Source organism: Lepidochelys kempii, chromosome 17 (genome assembly GCF_965140285.1).
Source record: "Lepidochelys kempii isolate rLepKem1 chromosome 17, rLepKem1.hap1, whole genome shotgun sequence".
In the NCBI taxonomy this organism is placed as follows: domain Eukaryota; kingdom Metazoa; phylum Chordata; order Testudines; family Cheloniidae; genus Lepidochelys; species Lepidochelys kempii.
Window position 1 is genome coordinate 8,490,212 of NC_136396.1, and position 19,273 is coordinate 8,509,484.

General features: G+C 44.3%; 1 protein-coding gene across 5 annotated transcripts in view; it reads left to right on the forward strand.

Annotated features, from left to right (window-relative positions):
• The first annotated feature begins 540 nt into the window (after positions 1-540).
• The window catches only part of CUEDC1 (CUE domain containing 1), a 136,392-nt gene continuing 117,659 nt past the window's right edge, over positions 541-19,273 (forward strand). For 2 of the 5 annotated variants that reach the window (XM_073315108.2, XM_073315107.2), the window contains exon 1: positions 541-725. The gene's annotated coding sequence lies outside the window, so the exon portion shown is untranslated. Of the gene's footprint in view, positions 726-913; positions 1,005-19,273 lie in introns of those variants that run through there. The other 3 variants (XM_073315112.1, XM_073315111.1, XM_073315110.1) reach the window with 3 other exon arrangements.

Genomic DNA, 19,273 nt, shown 5'->3' on the forward strand with positions numbered 1-19,273 from the left:
TCTCATGCCACACAAATCCTTGCTCTCAGGTACAGAGGTGAGACAACAGCTGCTGCTTACCAATGGGTCCTGGGAGCCAGGCACACCTGAATTTTAATCAAGAGACTGACTCCACTCCGTGACCTTGGGCAAGTTGCTTAACCTCTGGGCTCCTTCATTTCCCCCTTCTGTGCCGGGGGAATGTCAATTCCCTGCCCCCCCCGGGGTTCGCTCATGGCTAGAGACCGGGCCCTGGGCGGTGCATTGGTACCGCAAAGAGGAGCCTGGCTGAGGAAATCGCAGGGCTCTTGCCCATGGATGCTGCGCCTGTCTCTCCCCGCGCCTCCTGCTAGCTCCGTCCCAGCGGCGGGCCGGGCAGGAGGAGCTCGTTTGCACTTCAGGCAGCCGGCCGCTAGGAAGCCGCCGGGCTCGCCTTTCCCTCCCGGGCTGGAGCGTGAGCGGAGCCCCTGCCATTTCCGAGGCGCTCCCCTCCCCCGCCCCGCACGGTCCATTCTCCCCGCTCCCAGCCTGCGAGCTGCGCTGGCGGCGGCGCGCGGCGAGCTCGCAGCCGAACTCCCGGGGAGCTCGCGAGCGCGCGCGCGCCTGTCTCCCGCCGCCACCCGCCTCAACGGCTCCCGGGGCAGCGCCCGCCCCCTCAGCCCCTCTCCAGCCGCGGGCGGCGCGGAGCCCGCCTCTGCCCCAGCGCCCTCGCCAGCAGCCCGGGGAGCAGCCGCCGCGGCAGCCGGGTAAGGAAGCGGCAGGAATGGGGGGGACTTGGGAGCTGCCTTTGTCCGGCCGGGGCAGCCCCCCGCTCCCGCTGCCCCGGCCGGAGCCGGAGCCTGCGCGGCCGCCCGGGCCGGGGCAGTGCCAAGGCAACGCTCCCGCGGCGCGTCGGGGGCTGCGAGCGGGCGGAGCCGGGCAGAGGCCCTCACCGGGCTGGGCTCGCCCGGCCGGGCGGGTTTTCCTGAGGGGGATTTTCCAGGTTATCCCCGCCTGGCCCGGGGAGAAGGGGCGTTTGCAATGAGGTGAGGGCAAGGGGCATGGCTGGGATGGGGGAGGGGACTTCTCTCCATGCTAGGGCGCTGTGGCACCTTTCCCGTCCCACGGGTCGTGGGCTCCGTCGCTAGCCGCGTCCGTCCCCCCCCGCTTAGCTGGAGCCATGTGTGAGCGTTTCCCCCGCCTGCCCCTGGGATCCCTCTGGGGTGGGGGGTGTTTTGTGGGACAGGCCGCGGCCAGCGCTTGGGGAGGGGGGGGGTGAGTGAACCCCAGGAATCTTGGGTCATTCTGTTTCCAAGCAGGAGAATTTCCCCCCTCCACTCCCAAATCTCCACACGCCTCTGGAGCCTTACTAAGGTTAGCCCGGCTTTCTTTACAGGTTGTTGTTCAGCTGTGGTTCCCTTGTGTTGTTTCAAAATATTATTATTTTTGCAAAGATACAAAAAAAGTTGAATGACTAGAAATCCAAGTCCAAAAACCTGTAGCAGGATTTGGTGTTTTGGCTACATTGGCTGTATAGTTTTATAACCCTGGGCTGTTTGTTTTAATTGATGACAGAAGAGGAATGAGGCATGTTTATGCAGGGGAAGAAGTTGTCCTGTTGTTCATTGTTGATATGTCTTAAAGGCTTAAGTCCATTAAAATCAACTGATCAAGAAATCTTGTCCATTTTCTATCACCTGGGACCAATACTTTGCTAATGGGATTTCTGGATGGTTGCCCTTTAGTAAATACAGGAGTTCAAACATGCACCCAATGGCAAAGTGACTTATTCATATTTTGTTTGTTTTAGAGCTGTACTTTTATGGCCCAAATAGTTTCTAATTATCTGAATCACTCTAAGCCAATCAGAATGCTGCATTTTTGTATTGCTATCGTAGTGTTGTTGCGCATTTGTCTGTCAGACAAAGTGACACACCATTAACCATCCGATGAAGTGAGCTGTAGCTCACGAAAGCTCATGCTCAAATAAATTGGTTAGTCTCTAAGGTGCCACAAGTACTCCTTTTCTTTTTACCATTAACCATATGTTAGGTAGAATATCAATAAAGTAATTGCTGTAGGAGAAATGTATGCCACTCTAAAAATATATGCTCAAGTTGCTGTCAAATGCTTTTGATTAGTTACTTCGTCTTTGCCATGGTGTTTATTGAGTGATATGAAACCATTATTCTGCAATGTAATTCTATTCCATAGACCTATCTCAATGAAATTGTTCTCATCCAGTCAGGTCACCAGATGGTTGACCTGTATATCTGGATTCAAAACCAAAATTTCAGCAACTAAAATGTGAGGTATTTGGGAAAAAAAATTACAGTGGAAGTCTTGTAGTGGATATATGAAGATGTTTTTTTCATAGAATGACTTAGCTCTTAGCTCCAGTTCACTCAAGCTAAATTTGCATTTTGTACATTGCAATGTACTGAAACTGTTTGGGACTTTGATAGAAGTTAAAGATGGAAAAGAATTATGGTATTATGTTAATTTGTCTACCCATCACTGCCTGCATGGGATTGTTTTCCTATGGTATCTTACCTAGCAGCTTCTAGATTTGTTTTCAGACCCCCTCCCCCATTTGAGTATTTACACTGAGGACAGGGGACTATTGACATGTGTAAGGCAAGTAGGATAGGGTCCTAGATCTTAGACTTGTGGGTGTAATTTTTAATATGCGCCTATGGGAAAGGTTTCTTTTTGACAGGCTGAGCCACAGGAGTCTATTCTCTCAGATCATCAAAATGTACTTTTCTTTATAGATATAAAAAGTGCTGATGGTGTACCTAGGACCATACAAAACACAATGTAGAGGTAGTTCCTACGTGGAAGGAGCTAACAGTCTAACAAGAGAATTAGAATAGATAGGGTGAAATGAGCAGCTCAGAAGGGCTTAAGAATGGCTAGGATGTTTATATCCTGCAGTGGTCTACAGTAAGCTGTGGTGTTTGGGACTGGCACACTAATTATTCTTGGCACTCACTGCATTGCTGTTTGTTATTTCAAGCAGTTAGTGCCCCCTATGTATTTGCATTAATTTATTTTTGCATACTATAAAACAAAAGAAAAAATCAACACTGTGGCAGTGGTGAAAGTAAATGCTTCTGTGATAGTAAGCAGAGTCTGGGCGTGGTCTGTATCTTCCTCTGTATTTGGACAGAGCCTGGCACAATGGGGCCCTGATTTTGATTAGGGCCTTCTGGTAACTCTGATATAATTAATAAATTTATGCATCTGGAGGTTGGCTGCTGCTTCTCATCTCTTCCAGGGTTTGCAATTGCAAAGCATGTATCACCTTTCTAGTACCCATTCCTCTCCCAGAAACTTATTCTCAGTGGTGGAGATGTTATGCATACTGCATATAGCTATATACAGCTAGCTTGGCTGTACTTCTTGGGCCAGCTCCCATGAGCATCTACTACCAGCCTCCAGCAGGGGGTGCAGACATTGGTTGCTCAAACTCTGTAGTGATGGAACACAGTATAAATGTAGACTAGGAGGTGGGAAGTCTTTTAGCAGCCAACCACACACTGTCTCCTGTTATAGCTGGCTCCTTCCCCTTTGACAAGGAGCATGTTAGGGGACAGGGTCTGGGGTCTAGGTCATTTGTAGGGGGTGTTGCTTTTAATTGCCCCAGTTTGGTCCCTTTGTGTCTCTTGCTACAGGGAAGCTCTGTCTGCTGAACTGAGAATGTTATATGCTCATCTTTAATCTGAATAGAACTTTCTAGCAGTTGTGGTGAGAATTTAAAAGTGATCACCTCTAATGTTAGAAAGTGGGAATGAAGCACTTCCCAATAACAGTCACTGGGAGTGCTGTCCTTCCCTGCTTTCCCAGGTTTGTAGGGTGCAAATGTTTGGAGATTAGAAAAATCCTCTAACTGTAGGCAGAGCTGGTAGTGCTGTCTTCTGTTAAGGTTGCTTGACATTCCCCTGTTTTCAGTTGCATATAGCTTTTCCGAACTTTAACTGTTTGTGCTAAAATTTTACATGTTGGGTACCTGCCTTTGGCTCATTTGTTTTTAGAAAATTTCAGTCACAGCAGTACAGCCATTTCCAAGAATGAGGCAAACCAAATATTTCTCCCTTTAGCCTATGTTAAAAAAAACAAAAACTCTGGAGATCTTTTCTTTGAACAGCAGCTTGAAATTTGGCAGGGGGATGACCTTTCTATCAGGGATGTGCCTTTTGCCATCTCCGTGACCAAGTTCCCAGACAGAGATTTCTTTGATGTTAGCAGCTAAAATCAGAGAAGATTCCATCCTCACTGAGCCTCTTGCAGCTTCTATGCGTGACTGCGCATGCATCATCCCCAGAGAATGTCTGAACGTGTTCCAGCCTTTAAGGCCTACAGGGAAAGCCAGACTTTCCCTGTAATGGCTGCTCCCAGCTCCACTGGGGCTGGCCCTGGAACTAAGGGCAAAGAGCCTTTCTCTCCTGTGCCGTCTCTGACACTTAGGTATGTGGAGAAGGAAGCTGTGTGAGCAAAGGGGACAAAAGCTGTACTAGTGAGGAAGGAAAGGAGTTGATTGGGATAAGGAGTCTGGGAAACTGGGCAGGGTGAAAGGGAGGCTGGAATTGGGAGCTAGGGAGGGAAGACTGGGACTGGGATCCAGTGAGGGAAATGGGAAGGAGGGGATTTTGGTGCTTGCAGCAGTCTGAGAAAAATGTGAGGGAGCTGTTACAATCTGGGAGCAGTAGCTTTGCTGAAACATTTGTTAATGTGCGCTCCTCAGCCACCTTCAGCTTGACTCTTAATGGTTTTTGTGGTTTTTTTTTTTGTTTGTTTTTTGGCCAGGTCTTGGATTCTTTGTGACTCCTCCCCACCCACCACACTCACACTTTAAACAATGTGGGACTGAGAGCCACTTGGCTGGTGGTAACATAGATCAGACATTTAGCTGTGGGGCGGGAGAGGGAAGAGACTGAGACTGGTTGGACAAGGAGACTGGAACTAGGGACCAGTAAGGGTGGCATGGGCAGGGGGAAATCTGATAAGGAGTTGGGCTGCAGGGGGAGAACTGGGACTGGCTGGGCAGAGAGACTGGGACATGGAGCTGGGAGGGGAGAGGGCACTGAGGGGGAGACTGTTATTAGATGAGGAACCCAGGGCAGAAGACTAGGAGCCTTGGGGGTTGAGAGGAGATAAGAGACAATAGGATAAGGAGACAGGAGGTGGGGGGAATTAGGGCTAGCTGGGCAGGGAGACTGAGACTGGGATGAGAAACGTGAGGAGTGAAGACTGGGATGGGGTAGGGAAGGAGCCAGTGGTGGGGAAGAGACAGGACTGGAACGGGCAGGTTGGAGGGGACTGGGTAGAAGGGTGCAAGCTTGTGGGGGAATGGACAGAAGAATTTCTGCTTTTTATTAGGTTTCAGAGGAACAGCCGTGTTAGTCTGTATTCGCAAAAAGAAAAGGAGTACTTGTGGCACCTTAGAGACTAACCAATTTATTTGAGCATGAGCTTTCGTGAGCTACAGCTCACTTTTATTACATTCCCTTCCAGAATGGAACCTAAGACTCCTGGGTCTCACCATACCTCTGGTGTCAGCAAATGTCTGAGAAACCCACTGACAAAGTGTATATCTCCTCTCCTTCTAATTCTGGCCCCCACAGAGGATGATACCTACTACTTTTATCAGTTACTCCATTAGCTCAAGTGGCAGAATTCTGTGCAGTGGATCTAAAGGTTCTAACCCTGATGATGACCCACGTGGGTGTCAATATGATGCCATTTTGATGGTGTTTGCTTTTCTTAAAAATCTAGTAATTGACACACACAAGAACCTATGTTAAAATAACATTATTAAGGTTCCAAAGTCAAGCATTCAAAAGTTAGGAAATGCCAGAATTAAGTTGCCCCCTTGTGCATATATATTACGATACAGCCTTTAATTACATGATCACATCCTATTTTGTCCAGAGTCTCTTAACACAGTTTTTTGTGGAATACATACATTCATTACAATGAAAAGGTCAATTTATGCAGCATATAGCTCTGCCATAAACAACTTGCAATCTAAATAGGCAAGACAAAGGGCTAGAGGGATAACAGAGGCACAGGGTGGGGAAGTGAATTGCCCAACTATGGTCACACAGTAAGTGAGTGGCAGAACCCAGAGCTGATTCCCAGTCCATTGCCCTAACTACTGGGTCACACTGCCTTTCTTGTATATAAGTATGGTTGCTGGAGTAGGAGGCCAGTACAGGCTAAACCATTTGCTCCTGTTCTGAGAGAGTGAAGTGCTGTGCACTCTGCGTGACTCTCTATCTTGTGTTGACTTCCCGTGCGGTTGGCATAGGGTGTTAAAAATGAGTTGGGCCAACTTGTTGCGGAATATAATTCATTGGTTGTGTGAGGCTAGCTGCACCTCTGTTCCCTTCCTGGTATCTCCGAACACACCCTCTGTGGTCTCAGATTTCGTGCCTTAACCTATCTCAGGGTGGAGTTGTGCAATTCTTTCATTCCTAGACCAGGTCCTGGCTGACAGTATTCTGTGTATTCACCACTTTTCCCCTGCAGGTCCAACTGAGTTTGGGTACCTGCAGTTCTTCCCTTTGGGAGTCTCTGACCAGTGGCATACAGTGGCCAGATAGTCTCCTTAAACCAAAGCACTGTTTATTTTAGCAGTTAGAGAGAGAGGATTTTAAAACAACAATCTACATGCATGTGTATCTTACTTAGAGCCATACCATCTCCTGATGGCGAAGTATGCAGGCCTAGCTTCTCCAGACACCCCAGCAAAGTCCTATGTCTCACTCTGGTTCCCCCCCGAAGGTTCCTTTTAAACCCTGCTATAGTTCTTTTGTGTTCCTTGGCTCTGACCTTGTGGTGCAAACCAGTCCTGGCGGTTAGCTGGAGAGGAGGCAAAAATCATCAAAGCTAGTAGTCCTGGCATTGTTCCTTAACAGCTCTTATGTGTTTGCTGAGAGGTGGCTATCCTGAGCCATTTTTTTCTTTCCGTTTGCCTGTTTTCCCAGACAGTCCTGCTTTGCGGTAACCCAGTAGATTCATATAATAAACGCTCCGGTCACCAGGCCAATATATAGCATTCATAAACTGCAGAGCAACTCCAAATTCATCACATAGGGATAAGATGATGTCTTAGGAAATCCTTTTAATTTTTATTTTTTTGGGGTGTTTAAATTAAAACATTGTACAGGTTTGGGGATTTTCTCTCTAATAATCCAAGTTGGTACCACCTGTCATTGTTTTAAAAAAAATTCTTTGAGAGGGACAGTAGGACTGAGCATGTTCATTAAGATCTGTAACTCTTCCTGTTGATTTCCATTCTGTCAGAATACGCAGTATGCTCAGTGTCTCATTCCTCTTGCTGTAACCTGGTTTGTGCTTTTATTGGCCCAGTGTCCAGAGGGTCTTGATAATTATTTTAAGCGTATTGTTGAGTTGCCAATCAGTTATCTCCCAGGCTTTGCTTTTAAATTAGGGTTCACAAAAGTGTCTTTGGGGCAACAATTGGCACTGCAAAGAAGCGTGAGCTAGCTGGTTAATTTGTATTGGTTCTAATTACTGCTTTCTTGTGCCATCATTGCGTAGAACCTCAATGTAAATGATGAATTATACACAAAATTGTCTATGCAATTCTTTTAGTCATAACTTTTGAAACGTGCTGAGATGGAGACTTCAATTATTTGTCTCATGGCTGGAAACATATGCCATGGAGATTCTGTGCTGTACCATGACTTTAGTGGGAGCATCAAGCAAGTAGCCTCTGTTCTCCTTCTCCCCAACTAAGTGGCCAGAGTCGCAACCCCAACAGGACTCACTCCCTGCCCGGCTGAATAGGGGCTGACACTATTCTGCAGAGACTGAGGAGTTTCCAGTTTCATGCTAAGGCTGTATCTACACTGAGAGCTAGGAATGTGATTTGTGGCTTACATAGATGTACCTGAGCTAGCTGTCATTGAGCTAGTGAGCTACAAATAGTAGTGTAGCTGCAGTATTGGTTGGTTCAGGCAGGTTTGTACTTGGGGCATCTAGACCGTGCTGCCACTGTCCATGCTGTCATGGCTACACTGTTTCTTTTAGCACAGTAGCTCAGTGAGCACTAGCATGAGTATGCGTACATGAGCTGGGTAGTATATCCCTAGCTCATAGGGATGTAGCTTAAGTGTGTTAAGGCCTGATCCAATAGGAGTTCAGATCCAATTGCAAGATCAGGCTCCTAGTGAACATTCCAGTAATGCTTCCAGTTCTGCACCTACTCTGTGCATGGAATACCCTTGGAGCTCAGCATAAGCGCTACCTGAGGAGTGGCTGCAGAATTGGGGCTGTAGTATCAATAAATAAAGCTTTTCATGCTTAACCATTCCCCTCCGTGGATTAGGGTCTGATTTTCAAACAGTATACAGTTATGTGTAGGGCCCTACCAAATTCACAGTCCATTTTGGTCAATTTCACAGTCATAGGATTTTAAAAATCATAAATTTCATGATTTCAGCTATTTAAATCTGAAATTTCTTGGTGTTGTAATTGTAGGGGTCCTGACCCAAAAAGGAGTTGTGTGGGTCTCGCAAGGTTATTGTAGGGGAGTTTGCAATACTGCTACCCTTACTTCTGTGCTGCTGCTGCTGGTGATACTGCCTTTAGAGCTGGGCAGCTGGAGAGCAGCGGCTGCAGGCCAGGAGCCCAGCTCTGAAGGCAGCACCGCCACCAGCAGCAGTGCAGAAGGAAGGACGGCATGGTATGGTATTGCCACCCTTACTTCTGTGCTGCTGCCTGCAGAGCTGGGCCCTCCATCGGTAGCCATCACTCTCCGGCCGCCCAGCTCTGAAGGTAGCGCAGAAGTAAGGGTAGCAATACTGTGACTCCCCTAAAATAACCTTGTGACCTCCCTGCAACTCCCTTTTGGGTCAGGACCCCAATTTGAGAAACACTGGTCTCTCCTGTGAAATCTGTATAGTATGGGGTAAAACCATACAAAAGTCCGTATTTCACGGGTGGAGACCAGATTTCATGGTCTGGGACGCGTTTTTCATGTCCGTGAATTTGGTAGGGCCCTAGTTATGTGGATAGAATTATTTTCTGGTAGTTTCTCAGACTACTGGGAAGTCTTTATGTTGTGAACACACAGTTCTGTTATTTTACTGGTATTTAAGGGAATATTGCATTTTAAACCAATGAAATCTTAGTTAAGAACATCACAGAGTTTAACTTAAAAAATGTGACACAGATCCTTTGCATGCCAAAGTATTTGTGGTTAACCCTTGAGCTTCGGAACTATTTCCATTTAAAAAGGCCTTGGACTTGATGTAGAACAACATAATTAAAAGATTTTTTGGAGATGATATACACATGAAACTGACCAGCAAATCATTGCAATGATGTTTGTCTTCATTTCCCCTAAAACTGGCCCCATTTACGTTTTTGGCTCTCAGCAAAAAATTTTACTAGCAGATTAGCCAGTTGATAAACTATCTCTGAGAAAATGTTTGAGATCAAACATTTCCTTCAAAAAATGTCCACGACCCGCTGGGCGCGTGCATTGCATGGCTAATTTTTTTTTTTAATATCCATTCTTTTTTTAAAAAAGCATGCAAAACTACATCTCCTTCTAACAATGAAAACGCAGCATTCTGCTGTTACCAATAAGAATAAGAGTAGGTGGACAAACTGGTAAATATGCCTTTAATAAAATAAGGATTAGGGAGCTCCTGTTGCTCCTGGGTAAATTGAAAAAGTACAGTGCTTAAAACAGCCTGGGTTTGCCACTGGGATGTGCTAAACATTCTCCAAGATGCTCAATGTCCATGAATGTTAGTGAGGATTGAGGATAGTCAACACCTCAGAGGATCAGACCACAAATAACTGTTTTCTGCCCTTCTTACATATCTGTTCCCATCATTGCTAGTTTAACAAAATAGGATATGGCTATTTTGAAAAGATAGCTATGGCTATTCAGTGTATCCCCCACTGAAAATAAGGCTTTGTCTTTACTGCTAGAAAAAAGGTTACTTTTATGTGCATTTGCTATCTCTCTATAAAATCCTACTGGAGACAAGATGCAGCTCCACCTGTGGTTGACTTCACCCAGCTACCCTGTGACAAAAATTATCATGCTTTATCTCCCCTGGGATTTTACAGTGGGATAAGCTATCATGCATTTGCTATCTTGCGGTAAAAATGCACCTTTTTCAGCCACAACAACAAAGCTTAGTTTCAGTGGTATGCATTAATTTCTCTAAATAATCCATATGACTAACAGAATCTGAAATTGGCTCCTGACTCCTTTCTGATTCCTCTCTAATCTAAACTATCTAGGTACTATTATGGCCTGCATTACCATAGTATTTGTGTGCCCGGGAAGTATTCCTTCTCACACCCCACTGCAGTGAAAGTGACGGCACCCAGAAGGTGTTAGATGCCTTGTAGCAGAGGTCCTCAAACTGGGGGTCAGGACCTCTCAGGGGGTCGCAAGGTTATTACATTGGGGGGGGGGTCGCAAGCTGTCAGCCTCCACCCCAATCCCTGCTTCGCATCCAGCATTTATAAGTGTGTTAAATATATAAAAAAGTGTTTCGAATTTATAAGGGGGGTTACACTCAGAAGCTTGTTATGTGAAAGGGGTCACCAGTACAAAAGTTTGAGAACTACTGCCTTATAGAATATAAAATGGATCAATTCCTAACTAAGCCAATTTATATTGAATTAAGAGGAAAATCTGTGTTCCATGACCTAAATGGAATGCACTGCTGCTTAAATCCCCTTCAGTGCTTATGTGAGCTATACCTGGTGATGCCAGTAAGTGAATTCTTCTGGCGACTCGTGTGTATGTGTGTGTGTAAGGCGAAGCCAGCGCTTCTGCAGTATCAAATCTGTAAGCCCCAATCCTTTCACTGAACAGCTTGTCTGTTTTGTTCAAAGCCTCAGTACAGTTTTGGAGGTTTTTAAAAGAATTTTAGTGTTCCTGGAATGGTGTAAGACCCAAGTTTGAAGCCTGAATATTTTGCTGGTTGCTTTCTGCTCAGGAAGGTTGTACAAGGCTATCTAGTCCAGGGGAGCTCTTGAGGTCCCTTCCAGTCCTACACTTCTATGAAACTGGAGGGAATTCAGAGAAGAGCAATAGAGACCTTTAAGGCCAAGAAGCCTGATTTGAGGAAAGTTTTGACAGGAGGGTAATGTGTTACTTGGCCAAATGATAATTATAGCACCCATTGTGTTTGGAAATGTACTGATGGCTCTTGACAGTGGCTATTAACAATAGGGTTCTCTGAATCAGTACTGAAAATGGTTTGCAGAAACCATTAGTAGAGTTCAAGGAGCTGCCATTGTGCTTTCTCCAGCTATGCTGGTCTTATATCTGCTAGGAGTGGTTTCACAGGATCCATTGCTGACAGTTGTCATCAGTTTCCTAGTTAAGACTTAGTTTTTTGAAGGGGGACATGGAGAGTTATGCTAAGTCTCTTAAAGGTGTCTTGGAGGAGGGGGATTGTTTAGAATGGGAATAGGGGATAGTGGGATGGAGTTCAGAAAAGGAAATTTAGGTTGAATCAATCTCAGGAGAAATTTCCCAATAGTGAAATTTAGTGGATTGTAGCATAATCTCTCAGGGAAAGTAGTGGAAACCATGTAGTTAGTTTTCAGAGTGGTAGCCTTGTTAGTCTGTATCAGCAAAAAGAACGAGGAGTACTTGTGGCACTTTAGAGACTAACAGATTTATTTAAGCAAAAGCTTTCGTGGGCTAAAACCCACTTCATTGGATGCATGCAGTGGAAAATACAGTAGGAAAATGTATATACACACAGAGAACATGAAAAAATGAGTAAAACGGACAGTCTCTACGTAAAAGAATGAATGGACACAAATCAGACGTCAAGAATTATAACATTCAAAAACCAGTCGGAGAACACTTCAATCTCCCTGTTCACTCGATTACAGACCTAAAAGTCGCAATACTACAACAAAAAAACTTCAAAAACAGTCTCCAACGAGAAACTGCTGAATTGGAATTAATTTGCAAACTGTACACCATTAAATTAGGCTTGAATAAAGACTGGGAGTGGATGGGTCATTACACAAAGTAAAACTATTTCCCCATGCTTATTTTTCTCCCTACTGTTACTCACACCTTCTTGTCAGCTGTTGAAAATGGGCCATCCTGATTATCACTACAAAAGGTATTTTTTCTCATGCTGATAATAGCTCACCTTAACTGATTACTCTCGTTATACAGTAGTTGGTATGGCAACACCCATTTTTCCATGTTGTGTGTGTGTGTGTGTGTATATATATATCTTCCTACTGTATTTTCCACTGCATGCGTCTGATGAAGTGGGTTTTAGCCCACGAAGCTTATGCTCAAATAAATTTGTTAGTCTCTAAGGTGCCACAAGTACTCCTCGTTCTTTTTTCATGGAGTTAGTGTCAGTTAAAAATGCAATTGGACAAAAAACTAGGAAACCCACTGCGAGGGACAATGCTAGCCTGCCCTGGGGTGGCACAGGAAATGGATTTGGTAACCTAATGGAGGTAAGTTTACACTACAAGTGCAGCAGCAAAACAGCTGTGCCCCTGTAGTGCTGTAGTATAGACCGTTGCTATGGTGATGGAAGGGGGTTTTCCACTGCTGTAGTAAATCTGCCCCTTAAGAGGCGGTAGCCAGGTTGATGGACTGAGCTGCATCTACAGCAGTGGTTAGGTTGACCTAACTATGTCACATAGGGCACAACATTTTTCACAGCCCTGAGGGATGTAGCTAGGTCGATCTAAGTTTTAGGTGTAGACCAGGCGTAGGTCTTCTCCTTCAGTAACTTCTGTGATCTACAAATAAAAAAAAACTCCTCCTGTAGTTTCACAAAGGAATCCAGCCATTGTCTCCAGCTGACATCCTCAGCTCCAGCCCCCCAGGTAAACAAGACACCAAATCACATGAGCGCACTGCGTGACCTCCCTGGGCAATGAGAAGCAGACTTGCTGTCATCTGTGGGATGCTTGTTTCCGCATGGAGTCCTGGCTGGTCGGGGATGCTTCACCTTTTTACGGTTCTCCTCTTCCCCGCACAAATGCCGTAGGCAGCACAAGTGTTTCAGATGGCCTTTGCCTTGGGGATGGATGTTTCCAATCTGTAGGAGGTGGCAGTTTAGTGTTTGGCCTGTGGTAATTTATCAGACACACACACAGTGTAAATGAGAATTAGGAATAATCTCGAGGAAGCAAGAGACTTCTTGAGGGGCTTTGTCTTCACTAGGATTTAAACGTATCTTGTTAGAGTTAGCGGACGTGTTCTAAGGCCCTGTCTAGGCAAGGATAAAAAGTATGTTGTTAGGATGTGTTAGCGAAGGACTTGTCTACGTGGGTAAGTGACACCAGTTTAAATTAAATCAGTTAAACTGGTGCAAATTTTTTATGGACATTGTGATTTCACTGTAGCTCCAGCCTGCCCTAATCAATTTAAGCATAAGTGATTAAAGGCCGGTTTATACTGAAAAAATGCCTATGGTAAATTTTCAAAAGTGTGTAACGTGTAGATTTGCAAAGACACTTAAGGATGCAGATGGGTTCAGGTTAGCTGCCTAACTCCCAGTGAAATCAATGGGATTTAGGTGCCTAATTTGCTTAGGTGCTTTTATGAATTCCACTAGGTGGCTATAGTTAATACCTTTGTAAATCTAGCTTGCAGGCACTTAAAAATTGTGACTCAGTGGAAGTCAGTGGGACTGAGGCTTGGTCTACACGTAAAGTAATGTCAGCATAACTACGTCGGTCAGGGATGTGAAAAACCACCCTGACCAACATAGTTACGGCCACAAAATCCCCAGGGTAGATACAGCTATGTCGATGGAAGAGGCCTTCTGTTGACCTAGCTAACCTAGTTGGGGAAGGTGGTGTTTCTATGCCATTGGAAAACCCACTTCCATTGGTGTAGGCTGTCTCTCCACTTTGGGGCTATGCCAACAAAAGTGAGTTAAACTAAACAGTAACAAGGCACTTTTGCTCCGGAATAAGAATGTCCACACATGGAGTTGTACAGACACTGCTATTGTGCTTTAAGTTCACACCCTACTTGGACAGCTTGAGATAGCACGGGATGGACCTGATGACACAAGAGGTCAGTGCTGTGTCCTGTGCTTCTGTGTTAACTTCCAAGTGTATTCAAGCCCTTTGCTGAGACCAAACTTAAATGGGATAGAAAAGTTGGGCTTTTTGGTGAGGGGGAGGTTGAAGTAAAAAGAGAATGGAAACAGTATTGTAAATAAAGGGAAATTAAAATACAGTGATTGTTAATCTGCTTCTTCTCCAGTGCTCAGACTTTCCATATTTCTTGTCCCTGCCCACCCACACATCTTCCTGTATCTGAGGCTGCTCCATCAGCAAACACTGGCCTTAAGAAGAATAATTCTCCCACCATCTTCTTTGCAATCAATATGAGTAAATATCACACTTCTACACCCCTCTCACTTTTCAACGTTTCACAGGGATTTAGATGGAGATTTTGGAACACTTTCTTGTATTCTGTTTAGGGACTCATGAGTCATATTGTGCTCATCACTGCTGTATTGAATGATGTGGGGGCCTGAGGTTAGGCTCCTACGTCCAGATTTGGGCACCTAAAGAATAGCCTCCTTGTCAGTGGTGCTGCCAACACACGGGTCTCACTGGCCATTTGAGGTGTCTAAATCTGGAGTTAGGAGCTTGATTCAGGCCCCCAGATGTGAAGATGGTGTCCTTGGCGATTGCGGATGGTGCTGAATATGTAAGCCCTTCAATCTGTCCATTCAGAGCACAGACTGTGTGAGCTTTTGCAGGCCTCACTCCTGGTCTGGAGGAGGGGTGAGTGAGGATTTTCATCTGTGTCCTGTTCAGTCCTTTGTCTCCCTTCTGAATTTGCCAGGCGTGCTGCATCCAGTTTGGTGGCTTTATTATGCATGCCTCCCTACTAAGGATGGGACTTGAGATCATTCATTTTTCTTAAGTAGGTGACCAACATCCATCAGAGGGATGACAGTGTTCTGTCGCTACCACCTTGATCAGCATTTCAAACAATGACCTCAAGGATGGGTGAAATGGTTCAAATGGTCCAGAAGTTCCCAGAGCTCAGCTGCATTTGGGTTCCCTGAGTAACACGTCTCACATATGGTTCCATTTAGGGTAAAATATCCAAATCAGGTTAAGTGCCTCATGGTGTGAAAATATTGAGTGAGGTGAAGACAGGTGTAAAGATTCTGCCAAGGCAATTTGGGGGGATTGAGCTGCACAAAGAATTGATGCATTATATTCTCTCCTAAGGGAGACGGAGAAAATTTAGTCAATAAAATCTGACATTTCTCCATGTCCACAGCTCTGAACACTTCTGTAATGGCTACAGATATTTGCACTGTTTTTCAGCCAGATGCCTTTGCTGGTTGTTTTTTATCATAAAGATCTGCCCAATAATGTCTTAAATCCAAAATAAATTTAAAGGTGTCACCTCATTAGTAGCAGCATAATGATTCTGATTTTTTTTAAAAACTGGGATTGACCGTTAGCTTCATGCCTTCTCCTGAGCTCATATCGAGCAGTAATGTAACCAGTTCTGCCAGCTCAAATCTCAGCGAGGTTTAATTTAAATCTAATTATCTGAGCATGTGGTCAGGTTGTCATAGCATGCTCCACCGGTCTTCTTGTCAGTGCGTGTGGAATTCTGCAGCAACTTAAGGCTTCTTTATGTGGCAGGTAGTTTGAATGTGCTACATGAGTGATAGCTATTCATTTACACAGTTTGGAACATACTTTGTATTTTGTTAAAATGTTAAGGTCAAGCCTCCCCTCTCCTAAAAAAATGGTATCCATATTAAGGCCTTCTCTATATACACAAATTGTACCTCCATAACTATCGCAGGATAGTTAACATGGTACAACAACCCCTAGTATAGAGGCAATTATATTGTATGCAGGAGCTTATATTGGTAAAGCTAATTTCAGAGGGAAGGGGAATAAAGGTATGAAGAACCTTTATACTGGTATAACTGTGTCCACACTAGGGATTGTACTGGTATAACTGTGTGTTACCAATATAGAATTGTGATTGGTTACCAATAAATTAGTAACTGAAATAGCTGTACTGGTACAAAATCTCTCCAGACCAGGCGTAAAATATATAATGTAACAAACAACAATAAAACCTCCCTAATTATCCTGATTTTGTAGCAAGGGCCTTTTATGAAAGAATTGCAGCATTTGTACTGACAACATGTATGTATTTCAGCTTGTATAGTTCACCTGTTGTTTGACCTTGAGCATGTCACTTCTTGCCTAAGTGTCTTTATTTCCCCTTCCACCCTTCGTCTTGTTAGTGTAGGCAGGCCCCCACCCTGCAAACACCTAGGCTGTGTCCTCACTGTGAAGAGAGGTGTGTTTTTACATGGAGATGGCAAACCCGATATGAAACCCTAGTAGAGACAAAGCACAAATAGCTTTTACTTCAGTGTTGTTAGATGAGGTCGACCCTATGTACCATGTGGGGCTTACCTGTGTGTATCTCTACCCCTGCAGTAGCAAAAATTGACCCCTGTGCTGCTCTTGCGCATGGCAGGTTCTCTTTGGCTTGCAGGAGGAGTGAAAAGTAACTGACCAGAGTCATGTCAGATCATTGCTCCTCCTGCTGTTACCGAGAGGTTATGTGTGGAATCAGTAGCACAAGCATGATCCCTCCCCATAAGGTCTTTCCAGAGGGAAAATAGCTCAAAACAGCAATTCCTATGCCCATTTGAAAAAAACTCTCCTATGTTTGAGTTGTCTTCACCTGATTTGCTGCATCTTCCACGGGAGCCAGCCATTAGATGCCTCTGTCACCTCTTTTGACCTGCAGAAAATGCGAACCATTGACCTATAGTTGAAAGGTTCTGTGTCCCATTACTGATTGTCTCAAGCCATCTGCCATTCCCCATCAAAACAGACAACGCTATAGCGAGACGTGTCTACATTGCCTCATAGTTCGGATGATGGGGATGTGTCTAGCAGTGTTCCCCAAAGTGTTGCGTTGTAACTCCCCACTGTGGATGTTGCGAGTGTAAACCAAAAGGTTCCTAGTTTGCGTTAACGTAGGACTGCTTTAATGTGAACAGGGAATCTTTTATTTCGTGCCTGCAGTGTCCCAGGTGGGGGAGTTACAGCAGCATGCACTGGTTTTTCACACCTGTGTAATCCCAACTATAAGGCAGTGTAGATATAGTCTAGATGCAGTTCCGGTATCCCCTCTCCCTCCTTTTCTCATCGGTCAGACATTCCAACGTGAAATTCAAACTGCTATACTTTGCTGCATGGATTTATATAACTGGAGAACAAAAATGATAAAGCATCATGAGGACATCCTCTCAGCAGTTAGATCAGCCTTCCTTTAGCCTGGTATCTAGTGCCTTTATATTTCAAAGGCTTTCTCTAAGCAAAGTGTTAAGAATTTGTAATGAAAACAATATAAATGATAAATTATATAAATATATATATATATTGCTCCCTCTGAAAGGTATTGTTCACAGATTTATATAAACATTTTCGCCAAGTGGGAGGAGAGGCGTTTTTGATAGCTGAGCACCAGAGATCCTCAGATGTTTCTCGAAAGTTGGAGGGCATTATGGTAAAGATGACTGGTCCAATTCATAGTTTAGGGGTGGGGGCAGAGGAGGGAAGGGGGTGTCTGAAGCTTAGTGCTTTAACTCTTACTGAAGGGTGCTCATCATCTACGATGTGATCAAAGGGCTTGATCCAAAGCCCATTGAGGTCTATGGAAAAACTCCTGTTGACTTCAGTGGGTACGGTGGATTGGGCTCTGAGTGCATTCCAGAATTTTACATGGGGGAAAAAAGGCCATTGAAAGCTCTGATAATTACTTCTAAAATTGTGGGGCTGTTGCTTGATTTTGTGCTTGTGCCTGAGGGGACATTAATCCTCTTTGGAAAATCAGCTGCTTTTTTTTCCCCAGCAGGTGAACTTTAGAAAATATGCTCTTCAACTGGCAGCAAAGGCCTGGCGTGGATTTTTTTTTCCCTTTTCCCTTTAATCAAAGGTTATATTGATGCATTACAGAAGAGGGATTTAGTGTTTCAACATTTCTCCTTGTGGTAATTCAAGCTGAGCGGTGCTTTGTGGCAAAGCTGGTTGCCATGGTCTTTGCTTCAGCCGCGTAAACATTAAGACTAAAAGGAGCCTTGTCTCATAGTGAACTATTCCATGCTCTCTCCAACCCACAGTCAATTTGAACTGCGTATAGGTAATTATTACTTTTAGCTGGCTAAAGGCCTTCAAAGTCATAGGTTGCTGTTTAAGGGGTTCTTGTACATTTTTGAAGGCTGGTCCTTAAAGAAAAGTCCTCTAGAACTTAATAGGGATGAAACCAATTCAATTTTATGAAGAATTTCTACAGTTCTATAGAAATTACTCTAAAACCCTATACGGCCTAGATTATCTAACATTAGGCTTCCATATTTAATAAAGATCCTATCTAGGCATCCAAGTAAACAGCCTAATTTTCAAAAGGGCAGAACGCTTGGCAGCTTCTCTTAAGTCAGTCCTTCTGAAAATCTCCCTGCTTGCTTAGGTGCCTAGATATGAATTTAGCAAAACTTTAGGTGCCCAAGCTGCTGCTGCTGCTGCTTTTTTTTTTTTTTAACAAAAACAATAACCTAAAGGACTTAGACATCTCCCTTCAACTCCTTTGAAAATCCCAGACCCATTTAAAATAAAAAAAATCTGCCATAGAATTTAATAGAAAATGAGATCCTTTCTGTAGGATTTTTAAAAACCACCCTCTCATTTTATAGCAGAGTTTTAGTGCTCTGTTAAGTTTGGATTTATTTGGATAGAATTTATGGAAAGGTGTTCTTTTTCTGGGAGGTTAAATGACTTTTTCCTGAAAGCTGTTGATATTAAGAGCTTCTAGGACATTGGTTAGAAGGTATCTGTATTTCATACTGTCTCTATTAGTTTTGATTGATGAGCTTCTCAACAGGTGCCCATCACATGGTATTGACTCCCATTATGCACATTTGGTACCTTAAGGAGGATGCATCCGATGAAGTGAGCTGTAGCTCACGAAAGCTTATGCTCAAATAAATTGGTTAGTCTCTAAGGCGCCACAAGTACTCCTTTTCTTTTTGCGAATACAGACTAACACGGGTGTTACTCTGAAACCTGTCATTATGCACATTGTTACATTATATCAGGGACTGCTGATCCCAATTGAAAGAACAGATAAATACCCACCAGCAAGCATAATTATAAAAGAACACTTCTCCATTCCCACCTGGCAAATGTATTAATTCCCTCAGCCCTCCTTGTTGGGTCTTTTGCTCTTTACACTACAAATGTA